Raw genomic sequence first — 21,223 nt, 5'->3', positions numbered from 1 at the left:
TACATAAATAGACAAAACAACGCAGGGATAAAACAATTAAAACAATGAATAGGTATAAACACTAAAAAACTCAAAAGCCTGCATAATCGAAGATGACCAACAATAAATAATGGTATCATCTGCGTAAAATGGTAAGAGGCATTTGACAAATGATCACATATGTTATTAATATAAATGGAAAATAAAATAGGTCCTAAGACTGAACCTTGGGGCACACCTTTGGAGACTTCCAGAAATGACGAGGTGGAGCCCGCCATCTGGACACACTGGGTTCTATCAGACAGGTAATTGGCAAACCACAGTACTGTACTTTTTGACAAGCCAATCTGATGAAGCATGTTTATCATTAAACTGTGATCTACTGTGTCAAATGCCTTTGACAGATCGATTAACAGTGCAACACAGTATTTCTTACAGTCCGAGGCATCAATAAAATCATTTAAAATCTTAAGAGTGGCTGTAAATGTGCTGTGTTGCTTTATGAAACCAGACTGAGTTTGTGTCAAGAAAGTCCTTCACCTGGTTACTGACTATACATTCGAACACTTCAGCAAGAATACACAGTTTGGAAGAACAGGGGAAGAACAAAAAACGATTTCCAGATTTTGGGAATTTCACTGGTGGTTAAGCTTAAATTAAAAATATGAGAGAGAGGCTCTGCAATGAAATCAGCAGCAGATTTATGAAAGAAAGGGTCCAATTTATCAGGACCGGCTGATTTTCACGCCACCATCCACAGAAATTCAAGAACAAATGAGAAACAACGTGATTGAAATCTATCAGTCTGGAAAAGGTTACAAAGCCATTTCCAAGGCTTTGGGACTCCAGAGAATCACGGTCAGAGCCATTATCCACAAATGGAGAAAACTGAGAACAGTGGTGAACCTTCCCAGGAGTGGTCGGCCAACCAAAATGACTCCAAGAGTGCAACGATGACTCATCCAGGAGGTCCCAAAAGAACCCAGAACCACATCCAAAGACCTGCAGGCCTCACTGTCCTCAGTTAAGGTCAGAGTTCATGACTCAACCATCAGAAAGACACTGGGCAACAATGGCATCATGGGAGAGTTCCAAGGCCAAAACCACTGCTGACAAAAGACAGCACAAAGGCTCGTCTCACGTTTGACTAAAAACATCCTGATGATCCCCGAGACTTCTGGAGAAATATTCTGTGGCCTGACCAGACAGAAGTAGAACTTTCTGGAAGGTGTGAGTCCCGTTACATCTGGAGTAAAAATAACAGCATATGATAAAAAGAACATCATGCCAACAGTCAAACATGGTGGTGTCAGTGTGATGGTCTGGGGCTGCTTTGCTGCTTCAGGACCTGGACCACTTGCTGTGATTGATGGAACCATGAATTCTGCTGTCTACCAGAAAATCCTGAAGGCCAACATCCGGACATCAGTTCATGACCTCAAGCGCTCTTGGGTTATGCAACAGGACAACGACCTGAAACATACCAGCAAGTCCACCTCAGCATGGCTCAAGAAAAACAAAATCAAGGTTTTGGAGTGGTCTAGTCAAAGTCTGGACTTAAATCCAACTGAGATGCTGTGGAGTGATCTTAAATGGCAGTTCATGCTGGAAAACCCTCCAATATGGCTGAGTTAAAGCAATTCTGTGAAGAAGAGTGGGACAACATTCCTCCACAGGGATGAGAAAGACTCATCACCAGTTATCCCAAACGCTTGATTTCAGTAATTGCTGCCAAGGATGGAACAACCAGTTATTAGGTTCAGGGGCAGTGGTGTGCAAGGGGGGGGGGGGTCACCCCCCCTCATGGCCCAATTGTTGAAAAACGCTTAAGTGCCCTCTTGGGAGATAAAACACACACTAAACTGCCCTCTTGGGTGGAAAAAACACACTGAACTCCAGAAGACCATAAGGACCAAGAAATACTATGAAACATTACTGTTGAGGTGACTTTTATGTTGGGCCCTTTTTTGATCTACATTGAGCCAGAACTATATCTCACAGAACCAGTTTGGATTATCTGGTGCTAAAATGGAGTCAAAATGCTCTAGAATACAGGAAATGGCATCTACTTCATTGAAAATGTTTTGGGAGAAGACCCCCAGACCCCCTAGGGATTTATTTATTTATTTCTGTGTGTTCTTCACAGTCCAACATTGAATCTACTCTGTTCTTGTGGATGCTGATCCTAACTTCAAACTAGTCTGTCTAGTTAGTCTGTTTTAAGGCTCTATAATGTGCCATGTGTATAACATATAAACACGTCTAAAGTACCCTCGAAAACATGCAAAACTTAGTGTCCTCTTCAGTGGTGAGAACACGCTGTATGTGCCTTTTATTTTATTTTCGCCCCTGCCCTTGAAAAAGTCAGTGCACACCACTGGTCAGGGGGCAATTACTTTTTCACACAGGGACAGAGAGGGCTGGATTTTTATTTCCCTTAATAAATAAAATCATCATTTAGAAACTGCATTTTCTATTTACTTGGGTTGTCTTTGTGAAATATTAAAATTGCTTTGATGATCCGAAACATTTCAGTGTGAATAATATGCAAAGAAAAACAACAACAAAATGGTAATCAGAAAGGGACAAATACTTTTTCACAGCACTGTAGATAGCAATAGTAGTGTAGATAGTAAAATTTATTAATAATATTAGTTTTGGATTTTTCATTAGTTTTTATTTATTTATTTTTTTTACTTTCTGTGTTAGTTTTTATTAGTTTTGAGTGCTGGATTGTTAGTTTAGTTTAGTTTTTACTTTGGAAAAACTGCTTCTTTTCAGTTTAGTTTTTATTAGTTTTAGTTTTCGTTTTTACAGATAGATGTCGAGGCTGAGGGAGCATCAGACATTTTTAAAAGCATATTAAAACAGGCCTCTCTTCACTTATCATTTTATTTACTTAATGATGATGTTTGAAGACAACTCCAGACATAGAAGTATGAAGTCTTAACTAATCAGATCAGGACATTTTCACTCTCTAGACTTGTGTGTAGGTGCCAGTCAGTGTGGTTTTGTCAAAGACTAAAACTAAGGATATTTTGTCTCCATTTTTATTTTATTTTAATTAGTTTTATAAGCCCACTATATGGTTTTAGTGAGTTTTCTTTTTTTTTTTGTAAAGCTTAGTTTTTATTTAGTTTCAGTTAACTAAAATGATTTTTGATTTTTAGTTTTAGTTATTTAGTTACTTTTAATTAACTATATTAACCTTGGTGTAGATAGCAATGTTTATTCTAGTATGTTTAGGAAAATTATTAAATATTATAATAGGTAGATAATAGACGTATAGATAGTAATGTTTATTCTAGTATGTTTAGGTAAATTATTAAATATTATAATAGGTAGATAATAGACGTATAGATAGCAATGTTTATTCTAGTATGTTTAGGAAAATTATTAAATATTATAATAGGTAGATAATAGACGTATAGATAGTAATGTTTATTCTAGTATGTTTAGGTAAATTAGTAAATGTTATTATAGATAGATAATAATAGTATTAAAGTATAGATAGTTATGTTTATACTAGTATATATATTTAGGTTGATTAATAATTGTTATTATAGATAGATAGTAATAGTAGTATAGATAGTAATATTTTTTCTAGCATAGACATTTAGGCAAATTAGTAAATGTTATTACAGCTAGATAATAATAGTTTTAAAGTATAGATAGTAATTTTAATTCTAGTAAAGAAATTTTTCATTATTTCTTACTAAATCCACCTTTATTTTGAAAGGACTCCCGGATGTAGCCGTGTTGTTTCCGGTAGTAGGAGCTAACAGGATGCTGTCAGGCCGAGGAGACGCAGCGCCCTAACGGACCGTTACCGACGCAGCATCCTTTGTTACCGGGGCAGAGATGAAGGTAAGGACGGGCTGGGGGGTTAATACTGAACCTAACATGGCGGACTGCTTTATTCGGACCTTTTAAACCGGGACCCAGACTCCGGTAGACCCGGTCCTCCTCCTCCTCCATGGCGGTAACAGCGCTATTGTTCGCTCCGCTGTCACGGCTCTCTACCGCAGACAGACCGGAGGTTAGGGCATCACTGACCGGAAGAGGACCGTCAGAGGAACGGAGGGTCGGGTCTGACCTGGTCTTACCGGGTCTACAGCTCCCGGTCCGGGTCTAACGGTAAAACCAGGGCTCTGGTCGGTGGGGGTTCAGCTTTGCATTGCAGCAACACCAGCACGCGCACGTAGGCACGCACGCACGCACGCACGCAGGTGTAGCTGGTGTCAGCTGCGTCTGTTCAGTCCTGATCCACGTCCAATCTGGATCAGCAGTTGTCTGTTTACTGAGAGGATCAGAGCTGAGGGGGGCAGGGGAGGTTTATTATGGGTACTACCAGGACCAGGTCTGACCAGGACTCCTGGTTTAGGGTGTTAGACACAGTCTGATAATAAAGGTCTATTATAATAATGTAATATAGGCTGGTCTGGCGTCTAACAAGGATCAATGATTGCAGATCAGGGTCTCAGAGGGGGAACAGGTCCTCAGTGAGTCTCTGTAGTCCTGAGTCTAACAAGGGTCAATGATTGCAGATCAGGGTCTCAGAGGGGGAACAGGTCCTCAGTGAGTCTCTGTAGTCCTGAGTCTAACAAGGGTCAATGATTGCAGATCAGGGTCTCAGAGGGGGAACAGGTCCTCAGTGAGTCTCTGTAGTCCTGAGTCTAACAAGGGTCAATGATTGCAGATCAGGGTCTCAGAGAGGGAACAGGTCCTCAGTGAGTCTCTGTAGTCCTGAGTCTGCTTTGGTCCAGATCTTTTCCTAAAGATTTCCTGTTTTCACATCAGTTTTACTGATCAAAATAACCAACAGGAAGTGATAATAATACAGCCCTGGTTCCAAAAAAGTTGGGTCGCTGTGTAAACTGTAAAAACAGAAGTCAATGACTGTCTAATCTCATAAACTCATGTTTGATTCACAATAGAAACAACCGATTAGATGTTTAACTGAGACTTTTCAACATTTCATGAGAAATATTAACTGATTTTGAATTTCATGGCAGCAACACATCTCAGAAAAGTAGGGACGGGGAAACAAAAGGCTGGACGATTAAGTGGTGCTAATGAAAAACAGCTGGGGGAGCATTTTAACACTAACGAGGTCAACTGTCAACAGGTCAGTCACATGACTGGGTATAAAAGGAGCATTTTAGAGAGGCAGAGTCCCTCAGAAGTAAAGATGGGCAGAGGTTCAATCTGTGAAAAACTGAGTCTAAAAATGTTCCTCAGATTTTGAATCTCCCTCCATCTACAGTCCAGAATATCATCAACAGAATCTGGAGAAATGTCTGAGGGCTAGGGACAAGGCTGAAGGGGCCCTCAGGGGCCACTGCTTTAAAAACAGGCATGATTCTGTACCAGTGTTAATTTTGTCAACTAAAACTATGAATAAAAATGTTCATTCATAGCCTTTTGTCCATGACAAAAACTAGACTAAGAATAACAAAAATAGATCTGTGATGACTAAAACCGACAAAAACCAGCCTAAGTATAGTTTTCGTCAAGATGACTAAAACTAGACTAAATTGTAATGTTGTTTTTGTCAGACATTCAAAATCCGTGATATTTCTCCACTGTGGGTAAATCTGTCAAAAACAACACATCTGTATCTGTTCTGCCTCTCAGCTGTAGAAAGCAGGGACCCCAGGTTTGACAGAGAACACACGACCATGATTTGGTACCAGATTTAGGCCAGAGAATAAATGCTTGGATTAAAAGTAAACACTCAAATGTGAGGACTTTTAATGGACCACAACTAGACTAAAACTAAAAAGGAGTGAAATGACTAAAATGTGACTAAAACTAGTAAGCATTTCATTTAAAGACTAAAACTAAAATGAAATTAGTAGGGATGTCCCGATCTCAATCACATGTATCAGATCAGGGGCTGATACTACGCATGTTTAACTGATCGGTGATTGGCAATTTGATCCCATCAGCCCAGCTGATCATTTACTTCAGGAGCACAACTTACGATAGGCAGTAAACGCACCAGTAACACAACAAAGCAGCGGTAGCAACATTAGCTTTCATGTGTTAAAAATGTCAGCGGTGTGGAAAAACTTTAAACTTGAGAGCGAAAACAGTCCAACGGCCACCTTCAGCATCTGAAACACGACCGTTTCACGAGGCGGTAGCAGCAGAGCTGCGTTTAACTCTACAAGTTTGATCCATCGTCTCCAAACTAAACATACAGCGGGATACGGAGACTTCACTACAGCAACAGGCAGCTTCATCCAAGATACACACTCTGGACTTTCAGAGAACAGACAAGTACCCTCGAGGGAGCGATAAGGCTAAAAGATAACAGAAAAGGTGGTCGAATTCCATCTCCGTGGTGGAAATTATTATTATTATTATTTTTTTTTGTTGTCTTCTTGAGCTTTTGGACCGATGCTATGCCCTGCCGTCTCGACATTGACACTGCTTTACCGGAGCTGTACAACAAAGTACATGATAGCATTCTAGAGAAAGGCAACTTCCCTGCCATTAGCTTTACTACAGACATCTGGAGCTCTGATGTTTGCCCCACGTCACTGCTGAGTCTCTGAGAATTAAAAGTGATGTAGCAGCTCTAGTCCCACTTTAGAAATGGCAAATAAGAGTGCTTGTATTTGATATTTGGGTTTTATTTAGGGCTGCAACAAAAGATAATTTTTTATGTTGACTAATCTGGTGATTATTTTTATGATTGGTCGATTAATCGTGGCTATTTGGCATACTATTTTAGATTCCCGTTTTACCTTGCCTTCTTATGCATGCACACCTGTGAAAACTTAATGGTTTAGCAATTTGACATGACATGTCAAGTTGCTACATCGTCAAGGTTTGTTTTTCCTCTAATATAAAAGTATTGAACTGATAACTAAAGTAAATTGCACACTAAATAGCGTTACTGAAAAAAACGTTACCCTAACAAATATCAAAGATGGTTTTCGAACTGATTAACGTACGGCACCAACGTTATAAGTAGGCTACTGGAATTAATCCTCGTGCCTGAAGCTCAAAGGGCTCAGTAACTAAATGCAAAAGATCTAAAAGATATTCATGCAACTTGCAACCTTGCCCACTCGCGGTATTTGAAGACGCGGTAGCTACAGTGTGTTTACGTTTTCAGGTGTTCGTGCATTGCCGTAGTGCTGCCATGGTACGAGAGTTTGACTTGACACAGTTTGCAGTTGATTTGTTTTGCCAATTTGTTTTCTGTAAAATGTTCCCAAACTTTAGAAGCTCTGGGTCGGCTTTTTGGTGTGTTCTCCGTGCTTTCCGCCATGCTTAACTTCTTCTTCTTAGTTTCTGTGAATAATGTAAACAGTGGGAGTGATACTGCCCCCACCACTTCCTGTAGTGAACTGCAAGTACAGATGAGTCCTTACCGGCCGGTACTAGATTTTACCAATATAAAAAACAATAATACGACGCATCGACACTTGAATTCCCATGTCGACAAATTTTATAGTTGACACAAACAATTATGTCGACGAATCGTTGCAGCCCTAGTTTTATTGCAGTGTTAATGTTTTTTTTGTTTGTTTTAGAGATTTATTTTTGGGCTTTATTGGATAGTACAGTGGTTAGAGTCGGAAACACGGGAGAGACATGCAGGAAATAGTGCCACTGGCTGGATTCGAACCCGGGTCGCCTGCGTATATGGCGCGCGCCTTAAGCACTCGACTACCGGCCCACTGCAGTCTTAATGTTTTGGTTCGTGTCTCAGATTAAGCTGCTACATTTTAATAAGGATTGTTGCTTTGAATCTGTGATTCATATGTTTTTGATCCCATTCAAGTTAAACTGTTTACACCACTTTAAAGTGGGGTTGGAATGTTTTAATTCATTTTTGTGTTCAGTTTTTTTGTTGTGACTCATAGAGTCTAGTTAACTTCTGAGTGGAATTATAATACCGCATTTTCCGGACTATAAGTCGCTTCGGAGTTTAAGTGGCATTAGTCAAAAGATGTGTCATGAAGAAGAAAAAAACATATAAGTCGCACTTATTTAGTGTGTTTCTGACACACCGTTGTCCGTGCTCTGATAGAGAGGTGATTGCGATGCATGAAGCGGTAACACTAAGAAGGCCCTCCTGCAAAGTCATTTACATTCCTCTCCTTGGCAACTACCAGGGCGTGGAGACGTAACTGCACCGTTGACATGCCTCTCCCAGCAGCGCGTTGTTCAAGCACCCATCTGCGGACTCGTTCCTCCAGCTCTGGCCATCTTGCTTTCAGCCCGCAATTAGCTTTCTTTGCTTTCTTCATTACAGTATGAGTAACCTCTGCTTTTCGCCAGTCCCTCACAAGTTTCTCACTCACTCCAAACTTTCTCTCCATTTTCTTTAAGTTAATGTTTCACAGGAGCAGCATATAGTTGTCACAAACCTGGAGCACCCTCTAGCGGCTGTAGACGGTGATGTTTACTCCTTGGTTCATGTCAGTCTGTATGAATTAACATTTAAAAACATGTTATATATATTTTTATATATAAGTCGCACCTGACTGTAAGTCGCAGGACCAGCCAAACTATGAAAAAAAGTGTGACTTAGCTATAGTCCAGAATATTTAAAATTCATTTATTGAATTCATATGTTATTCTGACTCTTGACTCTGTTACACCACCTCTAAGTGAATCTGAGGTTACTTTAGTTCACCTTTTGACTGCTCAGGTCATTCAGCTGACCACTTCAAGTGGATTTTGATTGTCTGAACACTAAACACTGCACTAAGTGAATATGTACATTTATTTTTTGACAGATAATTAAAGTGAAACAACTATTACACCATTCTGAGCAGAAATGTAATTTTATGTTTTTTACAACAATATTGGCTGTACTGAGTTAAATGGAATAAGTTTGAGCTATCTAGTAGTAACAATTAAAACTCTAATCTAGGTTATTATGAGAATCGGATCAGGACTCGGTATCGGCAGATATTCAATATTAAAAAATTGGATCGGGATTGGAGGCCAAAAATGCTGATCGGGACAACCCTAGAAAATAGCTGCCAAAATTAACAGATAGTCCTGTACTGAAATCACTGCATGGGCTCAGGAACATTCCAGAAATCATCGTCTGTCAACACAGTTGGCCGTGCCATCCACCAATGACAGTTAAAGCTGGATCATGGAGAGAAGAAGACATATGTGAACAGGAAACACCACCGTCTTCTCTGGACCAAAGCTCATTTAACGTGGACTGAAGAAACATGGAAAACTGTTCTGTGGTCAGAGGAAACCACAGACGCCGTGTCCTGTGGACTGAAGAGGAGAGGGAGCATCCAGCTGGTTCTCCTGGCTCAGGTCTTAGCTGTCTGTAGCTCTCGTTTTGTTTTTTTATAACTTTGTTGCATTTTCCTGTGTTTTAGTGTTTCTTGAAAGCTAAGTCAGCAGCAACGGCTACTTTTGCTTTAGGAACTTTTCTCGCTGTTTTTCTGTTACTTTTGTCACTCTTTGTAACGGAGAGCAGCGCACAGAGGAGCTGAGGAGGCGTCGCCATGGCTGCAGAGCCGGTACCAAGAGAGAAAGGAGGAAATACAAGCCTTCAGTACCAGTGATGATAACGGGGAACGTGAGGTCCTTAGGTAACACAAGACGGACGGGCTCGGCGTGCTGATCATGAACCAGCAAGAATACCGTGGCTGTACCTGGCTTCCGCATGTTTCGAGCCAACAGGGACGTTGTGCAGAGCGGTAAGAAGAAGGGTGGAATGAGAAGTGGTGTAATCCTGACCACGTTTACGTGAAGGAATGTCTCTGTACTGCAGACATTGAACTGTATCCTGTGGGAATGCGCCCGTATTACCTGTGAAGGGAGTTCATGTGCGCCATTTTTATTTCTGTTTACATCCCACCGTCAGCGGATGCAGAGGCTGCAGGCAATGCAACGCTGACACTGAAGTATATCCCCCTGGTTCAACAGCAGCCTGTGTCCATGAGGACTGTGAGGAGGTGGACTCAGGAGGCTGATGAGGCACTGCAGGACTGCTTTGAGTCCACAGACTGGGATGTACTTTGTGGGCCACATGGAGAGGATATCAACAGCATCACGGAACTGTTCGCTGTTTTCCTAACAACAAACCCTGGATCACCAGTGGCCTGAAAGCCCTCCTTAACAAGGAGAAGCAAGCCTTCAGGTCTGGAGATAAGGAGGAGCTAAAGAGGATACAGCATGAGTTGAGGGAGAGCAAGAACACTTACAGGAGGAAGCTGGAGGCCAGACTCCAGCAGAACAACGTGGACTGGCATGAAAGAGATCACCGGGTTCAAGGTGGGAGACAGGAAACCTGCAGGAGACCTGGAGAGGGCAAACGAGCAAAACCTCTTCTTCCACCGGTTTAGTTCACAGCCCCCTGCTCCCTCCTCCTCCACCACAATCACCAGCAGAACCCCCATGTCTACACAGACCTTCAGCTCCCAAGGCTTTCTCCCTCCCACCCCCAATCTCCTCAGCTGGAAAGACTTCATGTCCAGGCCCTGACGGCATCAACTCCAGGGTTCTGAAGATCTGTCCAACATCTCTTCAACCTGAGCCTGAGCCAGGAGTAGATACTGGTTCTGTGGAGCACATCCTGCCTGGTACCGGTACGAAGAAGACAGCTCCATCTGACCTCAGTGACTATCAGCCGGTTGCTCTCACATCGCACGTGGTGAAGTTACTGGAGTGGCTGGTCTTGACCCACATCAGGCCGCTGGTGAGATCATCCGTGGACCCTCTACAGTTTCCCCACCAGCCACACCTGGAGGTGGACGATGCCATCATCTACCTGCTGCAGTGGCGAAGGCAATGGCTGCACTGTTACAATCACCTTCTTTGATTTCTCCAGTGTATTTGACACCATCCAGCCTTACCTGCTGAGTGACTACCTACTACCTGACAGACAGACTACAGTGTGTTTGACTGGGCAGTGTTCAGTCTGGTGTGGTGGAGAGCAGTACAGGAGCTCCTCAAGGGACTGTGCTATCTCCTTTTCACCTCGAACACCTTAGACTTCCAGTACAACTCCAGGTCACGCCATAGAGGTTTTCAGAAGACTCTGCAGGGGTGGGGTATTTAAGTGATGGGACAGAGGAGGAGTACAGGGTGCTGGTGGACAGCTTTGTGTAGTGGACATCTGCTACTGAGCGTGGCAAAGACCAGAGAGATGGTGATCGACTTCAGGAGGAAGAGGACAGCTTCTCCACCGCTGTGCATCCTTGGGGAGGACGTCGCCGTGGCGGAGGAGTACAAGTACTTGGGCGACCACATTGACAGCAGACTGATATGGAAGGCCGACACAGAGGCTGTGATGATCAGACTCTATTTCTGGAGGAAGCTGAGATCCTTCAGCAGTAGAGCAGAGAGGTTGGCGATCTTCTACCAGTCTGTTGTTGCCAGTGCTTTGTCCTTGGCAGTAGTCTGCTGGGGGATCAGCATCAGAGCAGGGGAGACCAACTAGGGCTTGGATTTCTGTTTTTTAACCTTTCCACTAAATTTACCACAAAAAGAGTGTCCTGTTTTTAATGAATAAAATGTTCACTAGTTAAATAGAAATAACCTTAAATTTATTGTAAAAGGGCCACAGGTGGCCAGGGAGCCGCTATTTGGATAACCCTAACATAAAATAACTGTAACCAGTGAGACAGTCAGATAGTTCCAACATTTTAAGACACATCCACGAGTATAAACATCCTAAATGATGTTAATAAATGTTTATGTTCTCTCAAACAGAGGGTGATAGTAACTTAACCCTTAGAACTAACAGCTGTTTTTCACCATCATGTCTCGTCTGGAGTTTTGTCTTTAAAAGCTTCTAAAACATCAACACTGTGGTGCACAGTTTCAAGACAACCTGGGCTTTAAAAACATCTACTACAGTAATGAATCAATTTTAAAAGTTACTGGACTCTGAAGACAAAAGAAAAAAACAAATCAGAATTTGAAACTGAATGATTTCTATTGATAACACACAGTGGCAATGGTGACTAAGCGCTTTCTTTGCACAGACGTGTTCTCCATCTCTTTGGGACAAAACAGTGAAAAAATAAACACTCTGTGACTAACGGTTTTCTAAATATCTACGTATATACAAAGAAAAGTCCATGCACTTTATTGCAGTTACATTCATTTGTGCCGTTCTTCATCTCAACATCTTGCTATTGGAGGAAAGCCCCTCCCACAATTTATTGCATGTAAAAATTGCCCTCAACATATGACACTATACCACCAAAGAAAGCCAAAGAACATGATTGAAAATGGATCAAAAATGGATAAAAATACACTTATTATCGGATGCAACGCCATGGATTTAATAAGTCACAGAAGTTCACTAGAACGTTCTTAAGGGCTACAGAGACGACGAGAGTAGCAAACGAACAACAAAATGGTCAGCTTTTAGAGGAAAGAAAGTGTCAATGACTTATGGTTCAAAAGTTATTTACATTTTTCTAAACGGTGTTACTTCTTGTTCTACACGACAACGCTGTCCTCAGAGACCCTGGACAGTCAGCCAAGCCCAACCTGGGCTCACTAGAAAATGTTCTGTTAGAGCTACGAATGCATGAAGAGCGTATTTAGAAAGGCAAACACAGCTTTCACAGGAAAAAAAAAACAACTTAGGGTCTGTGACCTACAGTTCAAAAGTTACCAAGCAATTTACAAAGGGACAAGCTGATGAAGAGGGCCAGCTCAGTGACTGGCTGCTAACTGGACCTTTTAGAGAGGAGGACTCTGAGCAAACTGTTACCCATCATGGATAACCCTGACCACCCTGTGCACCACCTACTGGACAGACAGCGGAGCACCTTCTCCAACAGACTGGTGCAGCTCCGCTGTCACAAGGACACATCCAGAAAATCCTTCCTACCCAAAGAAATAACTCTCTTCAACAGGTCAGCTCTGTAGATCAGAGACCTGCCGTCCTGCTTCCATTAATAATGAAGCTATCTCCTGCTCTGTTACTGCACACTGTCTTCTTGCACATACAAATCATCTATTAGTTAGTCTGTACTCTTATTTGGTTTTCAGTATTTTCTGATATCTATCTATCTATCTATCTATCTATCTATTGATTGATAGATACCTAAAAGAAGAGGGGATGCTGCACACTGGTTAACATGGCCCTGTCTCTACTTTTTTAGAAATGTGTTGCTGCCATGAAATTAAAAATGAGCCAATATTTTTCATGAAGGTAAAATGCCTCAGTTAAACATCTGATCTGTTTTTTCTGTTCTACTGTCAATCAAATATGGGTTTATGAGATCGGACAGTCATTGACTTATGATTTTATTTACAGTTTACACAGCGACCCAGCTTTTTTTGAACTGGGGTAGCAGGGTTAGTGGATAGCTTTTGTGTTTAGCTTCCTGATGATGGTGTAAATACTAGGTGTGGTAGGTGTGGTGTGTCTGTGCATCCATATCATTAATAACAGAATCCTGGCTGGAGGTTTTTCAGTGGTCTGGAGAATCCAAAGCTGTCTCTGCTGGTCTTTGCTGGATCTTTCCTGCCGGTATTCCGTACACTCGGTCTCTGCTGGTCTCTGCTGGTCTCTGCTGGTCTCTGCTGGTGTTTTTGTGGACTCCGTCTCTGCTGTGAGTGAGTAAAGGAGTCCTGGTCTCCTGTTGCCTGTTGCAGCACTTCACCATGACTAACTCATGGAGCTGCAGAGCCTGATGGCTGCTAGCTGTTTCTCTGAAAACCATGGTATCCTCTCAGGACGGGTCCCTCTCTGAGCTGTAGGTAGACGATGAAGTGGGGAAGGTCCATGATGGAGACTCTAAAATAATAAAAACCTCCATAGTGGTGGGATGGACTAGAGATGGGTACTTCCTACAGCCTCATGACACAATAGTGATTCTGCTAGTGCTCCTGCACCCAGCATTCATCCAGCAATTATTCTTTTATTGGACACATGCAGGATGAACCCTGGTTTAATTCTGGATAAATGCAGGATAAATCCTGGATAAATGCTAGATAAATACTGTATAGATGCAGGAAAAATACTGGATAGATGCAGGATAAATCCTGGATAAATGCAGGAGAAATACTGGATAGATGCAGGATAAATACTGGATAGATGCAAGATAAATACTGGATTAATGCAGGATAAATACTGGATAGATGCAGGATGAATGCTGGATAGATGCAAGATAAATACTGGATTAATGCAAGATAAATACTGGATTAATGCAGGATAAATACTGGATTAATGCAGGATAAATACTGGATTAATGCAGGATAAATACTGTATAAATGCAGGAGAAATACTGGATAGATGCAGGGTAAATACTGATAAAATGTAGAATAAATCCTGGACAGATGCAGGATAAATATTGGAAAGATGCAGGATAAATACTGAACAAATGCAGGGTTAATACTGGATAAATGCAGGACAAATACTGAATAGATGCAGGATAAATACTGGATAAATGCAGAAGAAATACTGTATAAATGCAGAAAAAATCCTGGATAGATGCAAGATAAATACTGGATTAATGCAGGATAAATACTGGATAGATGCAGGATAAATCCTGGATAGATGCAGGATAAATACTGGATTAATGCAGGATAAATACTGCATAGATGCAGGATAAATCCTGGATAGATGCAGGATAAATACTGGATTAATGCAGGATAAATACTGGATAAATGCAGAATAAATCCTGGATAGATGCAGGATAAATACAGGATTAATGCAGGATAAATACTGGATAGATGCAGGATAAATCCTGTATAAATGCAGGAGAAATACTGGATAAATGCAGGATAAATACTGGATAGATGCAAGATAAATACTGGATTAATGCAGGATAAATACTGGATAAATGCAGGAGAAATACTGGATAAATGCAAGATAAATACTGGATGAATGCAGAATAAATCCTGGATAGATGCAAGATAAATATTGGAAAGATGCAGGATAAATACTGTATAAATGCAGGATAAATACTGAATAAATGCAGAAGAAATACTGGATGAATGCAGAATAAATCCTGGATAGATGCAAGATAAATGCTAGATAAATGCAGGATAAATACTGTATAAATGCAGTATAAATCATGGATTAATGCAAGATAAATCCTGGATGAATGCAGGATAAATACTGGATAGATGCAGGATTAATACTGTCTAAATGCCAGATAAATACTGGATAACTGCAGGATCAATCGTGTATAAATGCAGGATAACTACTCCATAGATGCAAGATAAATGCTGGATGGATGCTGGATAAATCCTGGATAAATGCTGGATAAATACTGGATAGATTCAGGATAAATCCTGGATAGATGCAGGATAAATACTGGATGGATGCTAGATAAATCCAGGATAGATGCTGGATAAATACTGTATAAATGCAGAATAAATCCTGGATTAATGCAAGATAAATGCTGGATAAATGCTGACAAAATACTGTACAGATGCAGGATGAATGCTGGATAAATGCAGGATAAATACTGGATAGATTCAGGATAAATACTGTATAGATGCAGGATAAATACTGTATTCAGGATATATACTGGATGGATGCTGGATAAATCCAGGATAGATGCAGGATAAATACTGGATGGATTCAGGATAAATACTTGATAGATTCAGGATAAATACTGGATAGATGCAGGATGAATACTGTGTAAATACCAGATAAATACTGTATAGATGCAAGATAATACTGGATTAATGCAGGATAAATACTTGATAGATTCTGGATAAATACTGTATAGATGCAGGATAAATGCTGGATAGATGCAGAATAAATACTGTCTAAATGATAGATAAATACTGGATAGATGCAGGATAAATCCTGGATAGATGCAGGATAAATACTAGATAACTGCAGGATAAATCCTGTATAAATGCAGGATAACTACTCCATAGATGCAAGATAAATACTGGATGGATGCTGGATAAATCCTGGATAAATGCTGGATAAATACTGGATAGATTCAGGATAAATACTTTATAGATGCAGGATAAATACTGTCTAAATGCTAGATAAATACTGGATAGATTCAGGATAAATACTTTATAGATGCAGGATAAATACTGTCTAAATGCTAGATAAATACTGGATTGATAGATTCAGGATAAATGCTGGATAGATGCAGGATAAACACTGGATAGATGCAGGATAAATACTGTCTAAATGCTAGATAAATACTGGATAGATTCAGGATAAATACTTTATAGATGCAGGATAAATACTGTCTAAATGCTAGATAAATACTGGATTGATGCAGGATAAATGCTGGATAGATGCAGGATAAATACTTTATAGATGCAGGATAAATACTGTCTAAATGCTAGATAAATACTGGATAGATTCAGGATAAATACTTTATAGATGCAGGATAAATACTGTCTAAATGCTAGATAAATACTGGATTGATGCAGGATAAATGCTGGATAGATGCAGGATAAATCCTGGATAAATGCTTTATAAATGCTGGATAAATGCTGGATAAATGCTAGGTGACGGCTGAATTCATCAGTAAATCATACACGTATTTTCACATTTCCAGCTGTGACTTGAACTGATGACCTCATCTTGATATTAACTAAGTTTTGAGCTTTTTTTAATCTCCATATGTCCTGTCTTTCCACCGTTGTTATGGATCTGACCACATAGTGACATGTTTTGGAAAATGACGGACTTCGTGCTCGTCCCAAAGCTGCAACGGTCTCTGAGCGTGCTGTAGTGATGAATATTAAGGTAAACATTAACTGTGTGGACCTGTCAGAGAGAGAGCCTGGATAAAGACTTTTATTTTCATTTATAATTAATATTGAGTTGTAAAATCCTCGGTCAGCTTCCTGTTTAGAGTCTACAACAGTCAGAGAGGTGTCAGAGTGTCGGAGCGTGTCTGTTTTTAATGTTTAACCACTCCTCAACACCCCAGAAGTATCTAAACTACCTTCATGTGTACCGGGCCGGTCCCGCATCCCTGTGAGGACGCCTCTTAGAGTCGTAATACAAGACGAGCCGCAGCGCCGCCAACACGCCATCCATTATTCATGTCAAAAAAGCAGAAACATTCAGCAGAGCTCACGTCTGATTGGCCAGTCTCTTACAACCTGGCTGCCTCGCTCTCTTTGTCACTGAGGCCCCCAGACTGATCCTGGAAAATGTGATGGTGCTGTTATTTAAACTGGGAATAGAGTGATCGTGATTATAATCCCTGCAGAATCACCCAGAGGATGGATTCTACCTGACACCAGTCAGTCTGGATTAGGACCATCATCAGGATTATAATCCCTGCAGAATCACCCAGAGGATGGCGTCTACCTGACACCAGTCAGTCTGGATTAGGTCCATCATCAGGATTATAATCCCTGCAGAATCACCCAGAGGATGGCGTCTACCTGACACCAGTCAGTCTGGATTAGGACCATCATCAGGATTATAATCCCTGCAGAATCACCCAGAGGATGGATTCTACCTGACACCAGTCAGTCTGGATTAGGACCATCATCAGGATTATAATCCCTGCAGAATCACCCAGAGGATGGTGTCTACCTGACACCAGTCAGTCTGGATTAGGACCATCATCAGGATTATAATCCCTGCAGAATCACCCAGAGGATTGAGTCTACCTGACACCAGTCAGTCTGGATTAGGACCATCATCAGGATTATAATCCCTGCAGAATCACCCAGAGGATGGCGTCTACCTGACACCAGTCAGTCTGGATTAGGACCATCATCAGGATTATAATCCCTGCAGAATCACCCAGAGGATGGTGTCTACCTGACACCAGTCAGTCTGGATTAGGACCATCATCAGGATTATAATCCCTGCAGAATCACCCAGAGGATGGATTCTACCTGACACCAGTCAGTCTGGATTAGGACCATCATCAGGATTATAATCCCTGCAGAATCACCCAGAGGATGGTGTCTACCTGACACCAGTCAGTCTGGATTAGGACCATCATCAGGATTATAATCCCTGCAGAATCACCCAGAGGATTGAGTCTACCTGACACCAGTCAGTCTGGATTAGGACCATCATCAGGATTATAATCCCTGCAGAATCACCCAGAGGATGGCGTCTACCTGACACCAGTCAGTCTGGATTAGGACCATCATCAGGATTATAATCCCTGCAGAATCACCCAGAGGATGGATTCTACCTGACACCAGTCAGTCTGGATTAGGATCATCATCAGGATTATAATCCCTGCAGAATCACCCAGAGGATGGCGTCTACCTGACACCAGTCAGTCTGGATTAGGATCATCATCAGGATTATAATCCCTGCAGAATCACCCAGAGGATGGTGTCTACCTGACAACAGTCAGTCTGGATTAGGACCATCATCAGGATTATAATCCCTGCAGAATCACCCAGAGGATGGATTCTACCTGACACCAGTCAGTCTGGATTAGGATCATCATCAGGATTATAATCCCTGCAGAATCACCCAGAGGATGGTGTCTACCTGACACCAGTCAGTCTGGATTAGGACCATCATCAAGATTATAATCCCTGTAGAATCACCCAGAGAATGGCGTCTACCTGACACCAGTCAGTCTGGATTAGGACCATCATCAGGATTATAATCCCTGCAGAATCACCCAGAGGATGGTGTCTACCTGACAACAGTCAGTCTGGATTAGGACCATCATCAGGATTATAATCCCTGCAGAATCACCCAGAGGATGGCGTCTACCTGACACCAGTCAGTCTGGATTAGGACCATCATCAGGATTATAATCCCTGCAGAATCACCCAGAGGATGGATTCTACCTGACACCAGTCAGTCTGGATTAGGACCATCATCAGGATTATAATCCCTGCAGAATCACCCAGAGGATGGTGTCTACCTGACACCAGTCAGTCTGGATTAGGACCATCATCAAGATTATAATCCCTGTAGAATCACCCAGAGAATGGCGTCTACCTGACACCAGTCAGTCTGGATTAGGACCATCATCAGGATTATAATCCCTGCAGAATCACCCAGAGGATGGCGTCTACCTGACACCAGTCAGTCTGGATTAGGACCATCATCAGGATTATAATCCCTGCAGAATCACCCAGAGGATGGATTCTACCTGACACCAGTCAGTCTGGATTAGGACCATCATCAGGATTATAATCCCTGCAGAATCACCCAGAGGATGGTGTCTACCTGACACCAGTCAGTCTGGATTAGGACCATCATCAGGATTATAATCCCTGCAGAATCACCCAGAGGATGGCGTCTACCTGACACCAGTCAGTCTGGATTAGGACCATCATCAGGATTATAATCCCTGCAGAATCACCCAGAGGATGGATTCTACCTGACACCAGTCAGTCTGGATTAGAAAGTTCTTCTTGTGGTGTCAGAGAAAGAACATCTATGATAGAATAGACCAGATGGTCACTTCCTGTCCCATAGGAAAAAGAGTCCTAGTTCTAGTTTAATGGAGGGTCAGGGTGCTGGTCCAGGACTACATGCCCCTATGTCTGTTAAACCTGCACAAGGACATATTGTTGATCTTTTTTAGAGTGAACCTAGACCAGATTATCCAGCCAGTTTTTCAGTACTGCATCTTCATAGATGAGCCTAAACCAGACCCCTGTCCTATAGTGGACTGCAGAGTCCTGTTGAAATACTGGAGCTGTGGCCTGGGCCAGGAAAAAGGCCGCTCTCTCTGTTTGTGTTTGCAGAGCCTGAATTATCCAGCATTACTCATCAGGACTGCAGACAGAGGCAGTGCACCGTCAGCACGGCTCTCACTGCGGCCCTCATGTCGGATTCCTAGACTCCATAACTGGGTCGAAGGGCTTCGGGAACTCAGACTCTGCAGATCAGAGTCCATGTTCGTGTTTCAGTGTGGAAGTAAAAACAGAGAGGCTGAGGAAGAGTCGGCTTCATTCATGGGATCAGACTGAGAGGAATACATCCATCCATGAGGACAGAGCAGTGTTAGAGTATTACTGTTATGCTACGGTGAGATTGTAGGCCATGGTTATCAGGATTTTAGATTTTAACCTTGTTATATATCAAACAGAGTAGCAGTAGAGTGGTTCTAAGACGGCCCATCACAGCCCTACCTCTACTCATGCTACTCTAAACACAACAGAGAACAGGCCTGCTGCTCTGAAGGCAGAAACCAGAATCACTATAATCCAGGCTGATACAGGGATCAGGATTACTACACACAATTACTCGTTGATTTTATATTACATGTATTTAATAAACTTAAAACCCAAACATTTTTAATAGAAGCAATAGATGAATATAAATGAGTAAAACACATCAAATAGTGATGTATAACTAGGGCTGAAAGCAGCACTGAAGGGCCCTCGCACCCCGGTTGTGTGGTGCACACGCCTTGTGTGTGGCAACAGTGGGTGGCGAAGGATCAAAATGGCCGCCATGGCCACTGGGGTGTGTGTTAATTAAACGTGTCAATGCTGGTACAGATATTTAGGACTTCAGGTCGAAATCAGAGCATGATTGGTTCAACACACTAAGAGGAATACAGAAATGACCCATTTGCGTCACTTCCTGTTGGCAGTAGGGGGCGCTGTGATGAGCTGTTATCATGTGGGCGTGTTCAGCGTGATACTGCTGTGTTGGCATAAAACTCTGAAGACCATAGAATGATCTCCCCTGAAGTTACATCTGCTTTCAGTGAATGATTTTCCATAAGAAGGACTTATTTTGAAACTCCAGTGAAGCGGGTGGACTTCCTGTTGGGATTTTGGCGTGGGTCCAAGAGGCTTTTTTTTGCAGGTCTGATGATAATCCATAACCAGACCAAATCAAAGGCCTAGGGTGAATGGTGTGTGGGGGCTGATTTTTTTTTGTGCAAGCCCATAAAAAACACATGAAAAATAAATGGAGTAAATGTTGGACTGGCAGAAGGGGGCGCTGTGGCAAAGTAATGATATGGATGCATGGATGTATTCAGGACCAGAGTGTGATTATCCATTCGAAGTTTGATGATGATTGACATCAGCACGAAAACGTTACATGTAGGGGTGTTAGAAATTATCGATGCACTGATAAATCACCATATTTTGCGGTGCAGTGTGGATATTTCTTTAATTAATTATTTACTTTGTTGGTGCAGTAGTTCGTGGTGTAATTTCACCTCCTGACTCATAGTTGGCGGCAGGCAGTTGACTCCTCCCTCCTATCCTCTGCTTAGACAACGAGATCACGCGAGACTTCCGGTCTGAGCGAGCCGGTTGCTCGTGTCTCCCCTGCAGTGCAGCTTCTGCTGCATTCGTAGCAGATATGTAGACTTTTTTTGGCTTCCAAAAC

General features: G+C 41.9%; 1 protein-coding gene across 1 annotated transcript in view; it reads left to right on the top strand.

The window, feature by feature from the left end:
• Positions 1–3,750: 3,750 nt before the first annotated feature.
• fam110b (family with sequence similarity 110 member B) overlaps positions 3,751–21,223 on the top strand; it is a 59,312-nt gene continuing 41,839 nt past the window's right edge. Inside the window, exon 1 of the mRNA XM_041803404.1 lies at positions 3,751–3,846. The gene's annotated coding sequence lies outside the window, so the exon portion shown is untranslated. The remainder of the gene's footprint in view (positions 3,847–21,223) is intronic.

This window comes from Cheilinus undulatus, linkage group 13, assembly GCF_018320785.1.
Source record: "Cheilinus undulatus linkage group 13, ASM1832078v1, whole genome shotgun sequence".
In the NCBI taxonomy this organism is placed as follows: Eukaryota; Metazoa; Chordata; class Actinopteri; order Labriformes; family Labridae; genus Cheilinus; species Cheilinus undulatus.
The sequence above is the reverse complement of the archived record's forward strand: the minus strand, read 5'-3'. Positions and strand labels throughout refer to the sequence as shown.